This window comes from the organism of the source record quoted next, unplaced genomic scaffold, assembly GCF_019419815.1.
Source record: "Pyrus x bretschneideri cultivar Hongxiangsu unplaced genomic scaffold, Pyrus_bretschneideri_v1 Contig44, whole genome shotgun sequence".
Taxonomy (NCBI): domain Eukaryota; kingdom Viridiplantae; phylum Streptophyta; class Magnoliopsida; order Rosales; family Rosaceae; genus Pyrus; species Pyrus x bretschneideri.
In genome coordinates this window covers 101,414-109,006 of record NW_025999768.1, presented here as the reverse complement: position 1 = coordinate 109,006, position 7,593 = coordinate 101,414, and the positions used below count along the sequence as shown (strand labels likewise).

Below are 7,593 nucleotides of genomic sequence, written 5' to 3'. Positions count from 1 at the left end.
AACTTCAAAACCACATAGTCGGCGACGACTACTACAACGTTGCCAATAACTAGCTCCAGGAAGCCCAAAAAGCCGACTTCAGAGGCTGAAAAAGTACAGAGAAAGAAGAGGAATGAGAAGGATCCGGAGGCTCTGGTGGAACCAGCTCCAGAGAGGATCCTCTTCCATTAGAGGTGGGGAAATAATTAACATAACTAGTTCAGCTGCAACTTAACGAGAAATAACTGTCATAACCAACAAGAAACTAACTTTTAAATTTCTATATAATATAGCCGGACCAGTCCGACATAAACGAGGTGTGATCTATAGACTGGCCAGGCACATCCTCGTGCTTCGACGACCGTTCCTTCCCGCCAACCAACCTCGTCGGATTTCCTACCGCCGTGGTCCTCGGAGGAACATCAATCAGCACAACTGACCCCGCCCCAATCTTTGCGCCCTCCCCAATCTTCACATTCCCCAAAATACTCGCGCTCGCACCGATCAAAACCCCGTTGCCGATCTTCGGGTGCCGGTCTCCGCCGGCCTTCCCGGTGCCACCCAGCGTCATGTGGTGGAGTATTGACACGGTATTCCCGACACTGTCTCCCCCACCACTACCCTGTCGCGTGGTCGAACAGCAGCCCATTTCCAATCCTCGCCGCTGGGTGTATGTCCACCGCAAACACGTCCGCGATCCTCGAGTGCAGTGCAAGCGCCAGCGGCCTCTGGTTCTAGATCCACAGCTTGTGCGCCACTCGATGCGCCTATAAATCAAACAAAATCGTTAAAAATTTATTGCATTTTCTCGCAATCCAAACAGGAAATTAACTACCTAACTCGGTGCGCGCCTGAAAAAGCAAATCAATTCGTGCAATTGTCAGACACTTTCTTGGAATCCAAACAAAAACTATCTGATTGGATGATGCGCGCCTAGAAAGGCTAATCAATGCGTTCAAATTTTCTTACATTTTCTTGGAACCAAACAGGAAATTAACAAAGATGAAAATGAGAAGTTATACCATAGAATTTTCGGAATCACAGAACCGATTTTGAGTTCAATATAAATGACATATAATACAACAAGCTGTTTACAACAATATTATTGTTTTTTTTAATTTTTTTGGGCCAATACAACATTAAATTAAAGGGCATGCACCAATAGATAAAGCTACAACATTATTTCCTAGGCATAAATAGCAAGCAACAACAAATTGAAGCCTGCATTCTCCACTTTATACAATTAATTTAAGGAAGATAAAACAACCGTTGTAGTAAGGTTCCAAAAGACGCTAGGTGCTAATCGGAAGTGGGTTAGGGCCTAGCGTCTAGGTGAACCAGGCGGATTGTGAAGTCCCACAAGTTTAGGGTTTCTAAATTCTTCTCCCTTTATGCTGATTACACCTTTTCCGCCCTCGAATAGGATGCCTTCCACAAGGCGATCCATCAGCCAAGATGAATCCGCAAGGCTCTACTGAATCATGGTTGCTGATAAAGCGGTACTGTGAGTCGACATTGCTGTTTGATATCCCAACTCTGGTTGACCCCTTAGCCCTCATCCCTTTGTGTTCAGCACACCTCTGTCTTCCGGGAACTGGTGCTGTTCTGCAAACAGAACCATCTCCTACATCCGCTCCACAAATTATACTAGTATTCTCCTCAGTAATGCTTCTATTCGAAACCAACCTAGGCTGTGCTCTGCCGAGCTTGAAGACCCGACAAGGGGAGTTGTGGATCTCCCTGTCATCATAAGCACCGAATTTGTCACCCGTTGAAATTGGTTTGCTTGACTCAATTCTGATGCCCACTTTCTTCTGACTGGAAGGAAGAAGCTCCTGGGCAATGTCAGTACGTTGCGTAGTGCTTGAAGATATATTCTTGAGTTTTCGATGGACATCATCAGGGCGCCTTGCTCCATTATTGGTTCTATTCCATGCATATCAAGCGGTTGATTTTCTGTTTTCAGTGCGTCGCTTTTGTTTTCCATCTGTTTGACAATCAACAAAGAATCAATAAGGACCATCATAATATCCAATTTCTTCAACTCGTAAGAATGACAGTGGTAACTTAGCAAATACATGATATCTCAAGGTTTCAGACAAGCGCACTAGCAGCCTACTACTAACTGGTCTAACATCGACGTTACCCCTAGCTTGCATTTAACTATCTGGTCTTGCTAGTGAGGTATTTTATTGCAATAGGCCTCAGCGTTATTAGTAGTGGAACCACTCACTTACATACTGTATTTCACGTTGTCAAGTTTCCGACATAAGATTTTACACTCTCAACATCCTAGCATCAATGCCGATCTCTCCAAGAAAACCAAGTCATTTCGAACTTTAAGGAAATCAAGATTGAGATATACTCACAGGAGCCCATCTATACACAATGGGGTAGCCTCTTGACAGTATGTCCTCAAACAATCCGCGCCCCATTTCCTTTCGGACACAGTCAGTAGGATGATCAGTTGAACTGCCATTGCCCAAATGAGCACCTGAACGACCGTATTGCTGAAGTCGAGTCCTCGCATTATCAGCTTGTCCAAGGTACACCGGGACTACGCAGCCTGGGTCAAGCTTCCCACTCTCACGGCCTAGGCTGCTACAACCGGAAACCCCGAGTTCATAGACACCGGGACTCTCCTTTTGGGGGAGGTTATGAACTCTGTATCTTTCAGCTCCTTCTTTGCCCAGCAAATGGTCATCCCAATCAGAAGGGCCAACTAGTATCTAAATTCACAATAACAAATACAGAACAAAAACAAAAACAAAAAAAAAAGAAGACAGATTTTAATTACCAAATAAAATTGGATTCTGGAATCTGGGTAATCAGAGAAACATAATTTAAGGTAAAGATTTGGGATTAAATTCAAATTATCCTAAAATTCCAGATTAAAGTCAACAAACCAGTTTGTAAATACCATGTAAAATTAGATTATGGAATCTGGGTAATCGGAGAAACAAGATTTAAGGCAGGGATTTGGAGTAAATTTGAAATTTTCCAACCGAGCAGTGACTGAAATCAGTAGAGAAATCTCCAAAGATTTCAAATTTATCCTCAAATTCTAGGATTAAATTAAAAAAAATAAATAAAAACTTTAATTCCATAAGAAACGCAGAGACATTTTACCTTCCAATTGGAGAAGCGAGAGTCGTTTTTGGTGCGCTCGCAATCTTCCCTCTTTAACCTTGACACGGCAACGGTCGAATTGCCGGCTTCCATTTGAGGCTCTGTCTCCCCTTTTCAAAAAGGAGACCCCCGTTAATCGCGCCCTTTAGAGTTGCTCCTCCAGTGGAGTCCTTACCACCTACTACAAAGATAAGAGAAATAGCTAGAGGACACAAGAAGGGTGGAGGCGTAGAGTGTTGGAAGCTGATGAATGAAAGGTCTTGACAAATGACAATATATGGTTCATGAAACAGTGAATAATAAGAGAGGAGAAAAGATCCATTACCATTATTTGTTCTTTCTGCGAAGGGAGATGCCGATGCTTTGCTTCCCTTACAATTAATTGCACTTTACATAAGCATAAAGCTGATTCCATCAGCCAAGACATAAATAGTACGTTCGGATAATGACACATAGCGTGACGAGATTGGTTAAAAATCTTATCGAAATCTTGCCTAAATTATTGTAAACCGGAAGTGACACGTGGGTTGTCGGGATTGGTTGAAAATCTTAGCGGAAATCTATTAAAAAAATAGTACGTTCGGATAATGACACGTGGCGTGACGAGATTGGTTAAAAATCCTATCCGAAATTAAAACTATTTTTTTTTATTATTTTATAAAAAAATTATTTAATATTTTAAATGGACTGGGTGCCAGCGCATTTTGTAGGGGTGGAGATCGTTTGTGCCAGCGCATTTTTAGACTAGGTGCCAACACATTTTTTTTTGGGGTGGAGATGCTTTGGCCTATTACTGTTCATTGAGTCTGTTACTGTTCAATTAAGTGGATAAATGGGTTGGGTACTGGCGCAAAATGGATAGGGGTGGAGTTGCTCTAATGCTCACAGCCCCGCCAAGGTACAATACTTTGCCCAAGCATAAAGGCTAAAGCCATTCCATACACCCATTTAAAAATCGGAAAATTCTGTTCCACTCCTTGAAAAACATTACTTTTTTGTTTGTTTGTTAAAATGATAGATTTGTTAGATTAGAGAGTCGACAGAGTTCGAACTCACGCTGTGGAGCAAGGACAGCACTCTTTATCTTATCTTAGTAAAAACTAATTTTAGTCCTTGGCATTTAATTATTGTCTTCAAATATTAATTAGGTTGTAATTATTAGATGTCCATAAGAAGTATTTAATCGTTGATTTGCGGAAATACCATTACCATGGAAGAATAATTTCTTTAACTTTTTTATATAGGAAAATAAAAACACTAAATAGAGTAACTACAATCACATCCAGTTTTAATACAGTCGAACATGAAACCTTTTATTGCCACAGATGACAGAGTCATATCCTAAACATGAAAATTATTAAAATAGAACCATGTGCTAGTGACTGCATTCACTAAGAAATTCGCCTCCTTGTAGACATGGCTCCATAAAATGGTATCGAATTCAGTATTCCCTCCGCAGGAAAAGTGTAGAGAACTTCTAGCATCTTTGCAGCGTCCATACTCGCGCAAGGGACGACAAAGATAAGAGGAAAGCAGGGAATAGAGAAATAGCTAAAGGACACAAGAAGGGTGGAGGCGTAGAGTGTTGGAAGCTGATGAATGAAAGGTCTTGACAAATGACAACATATAGTTCATGAAACAGTGAATAATAAGACAGGAGAAATGGTCCATTACCATTACTTGTTCTTTCTGCGAAGGGAGATGCTGATGCTTTGCTTCCCCTTATAATTAATTGCACTTTACATAAGCATAAAGCTGCTTCCATCAGCCAAGACACAATGCTCACAGCCCCGCCAAGGTACAATACTTTGCCCCAGCATAAATCCTAAAGCCATTCCATACACCCATTTAAAAATCGGAAGATTTTATTTTAATCCTTGAAAAACATTACTTTTTGAATAAAACATTATCCTTTTTTTTTTTAAACGAAAAATTAGTTAAATTAGACGTTAGATTAGGGAGTTGATGGGGTTCGAACCCATGCCATGATGCAAGGGTAACACTCTTTATCCTTGGCATTTAATTATTCTTTTCGTATATTAATTAGGTTGTAATAGTTAGAACTTAGATGTCCATATGAAGTATTTAATCGTTGGTTTGTGGAAATACCATCACCATGGAAGAATAATTGCTTTCACTTTTTTTATCTAGGAAAATAAAAACACTAAATAGAGTAACCACGGGCAGTAGTCACATCCAGTTTTAATACAGTCAAACAAGAAACCTTTTCTTCCCACAAATGACAGAGTCCTATCCTAAACATGAAAATTATTAAAAACTAAACCTTGTGCTAGTGACTGCATCCGTCAAGAAATTCGCCTCCATGTAGACATAGCTCCATAAAATGGTATCAAATGTAGTCACCAACCACTAGATGTCTTCAATGATGTTCCTCAAATGCCAAGGGGTCTCGTAGAAACCTTTGATTGCATCAACAAGAAGTTTAGAATCACATCCCACACAAACTTTCTTGAAACCCTTCCCTTTAACCAACCCAAAATCATCCCTCAAGGCCAAAGCTTCAGCTAAAGAGATGCTATTCTCTCCCACGCTTCTTGCTTCAGCAACAATTGGCATAAAGCCTAAAGCCAATCCATACACCCATTTAAAAATGGGAAAATTCTATTCCACTCCTCGAAAACATTTACTTTTTTTTTTTTTTTAAACGATAGATTTGTTAGATTAGAGAGTTGACGGAGTTCAAACCCACGCCATGATGCAAGGGTCACACTCCTTATCCTTGGCATTTAATTATTGTTTTCGTATATTAATTAGGTTGTAATAGTTAGAACTTAGATGTCCATATGAAGTACTTAATCGTTGGTTTGTGGAAATACCATCACCATGGAAGAATAATTGCTTTAACTTTTTTTAATCTAGGAAAATAAAAACACTAAATAGAGTAACCACGGGCAGTAGTCACATCCAGTTTTAATACAGTCGAACAAGAAACCTTTTCTTCCCACAGATGGCAGAGTCCTATCCTAAACATGAAAATTATTAAAAACTAAACCTTGTGCTAGTGACTTCATCCGTCAAGAAATTTGCCTCCATGTAGACTTGGCTCCATAAAATGGTATCAAATGTAGTCACCAACCACTTGATGTCTTCAATGATGTTCCTCAAACGCCAAGGGGTCTCGTAGAAACCTTTGATTGCATCAACAAGAAGTTTAGAATCACATCCCACACAAACTTTCTTGAAACCTTTCCCTTTAACCAACCCAAAAGCATCCCTCAAGGCCAAAGCTTCAACTAAAGAGATGCTATTCTCTCCCACGCTTCTTGCTCCAGCAACAATTGGCATACAGCCTAAAGCCATTCCATACACCCATTTAAAAATGGGAAATTTCTATTCCACTCCTTGAAAAACATTTACTTTTTTTTTTTTTTTTTTTTGGTTAAAACGATAGATTTGTTAGATTAGGGAATTGACGGGATTCAAACCCACGTCATGATGCAAGGGTCACACTCCTTATCCTTGGCATTTAATTATTGTTTTCGTATATTAATTAGGTTGTAATAGTTAGAACTTAGATGTCCATATGAAGTATTTAATCGTTGGTTTGTCGAAATACCATCACCATGGAAGAATAATTGCTTTAACTTTTTTTATCTAGGAAAATAAAAACACTAAATAGAGTAACCATGGGCAATAGTCACATCCAGTTTTAATACAGTCGAGCAATAAACCTTTTCTTCCCACAGATGGCAGAGTCCTATCCTAAACATGAAAATTATTAAAAACTAAAACTTGTGCTAGTGACTGCATCCGTCAAGAAATTCGCCTCCATGTAGACATGGCTCCATAAAATGGTATCAAATGTAGTCACCAACCACTTGATGTCTTCAATGATGTTCCTCAAATGCCAAGGGATCTCGTAGAAACCTTTGATTGCATCAACAAGAAGTTTAGAATCACATCCCACACAAACTTTCTTGAAACCTTTCCCTTTAACCAACCCAAAAGCATCCCTCAAGGCCAAAGCTTCAGCTAAAGAGATGTTATTCTCTCCCACGCTTCTTGCTCCAGCAACAATTGGCATAAAGCCTAAAGCCATTCCATACACCCATTTAAAAATGGGAAATTTCTATTCCACCCCTTGAAAAACATTTATTTATTTTTTGTTAAAACGATAGATTTGTTAGATTATGGAGTCGATGTAGTTCGAACTCACACCGTGGAGCAAGGACAACACTCCTTATCTTAGTAAAAACTAATTTTAGTCCTTGGCATTTAATTATTGTCTTCAAATATTAATTAGGTTGTAATTATTAGATGTCCATAAGAAGTATTTAATCGTCGATTTGCGGAAATACCATTACCATGGAAGAATAATTGCTTTAACTTTTTTATATAGGAAAATAAAAACACTAAATAGAGTAACCATGGTCACATCCAATTTTAATACAGTCGAACAGGAAACCTTTTCTTGCCACACATGGCAGTCATATTCCAAACATGAAAATTATTAAAATTAAACTA

The 7,593-nt window shown here is 39.2% G+C and overlaps 2 pseudogenes; both read right to left on the bottom strand.

Moving 5' to 3' along the window:
• Window positions 1-202: 202 nt before the first annotated feature.
• LOC125469531 lies at window positions 203-1,053 on the bottom strand (annotated as a pseudogene).
• On the bottom strand, window positions 1,019-3,479 carry LOC125469622 (annotated as a pseudogene).
• Between the last annotated feature and the right edge of the window lie 4,114 nt (window positions 3,480-7,593).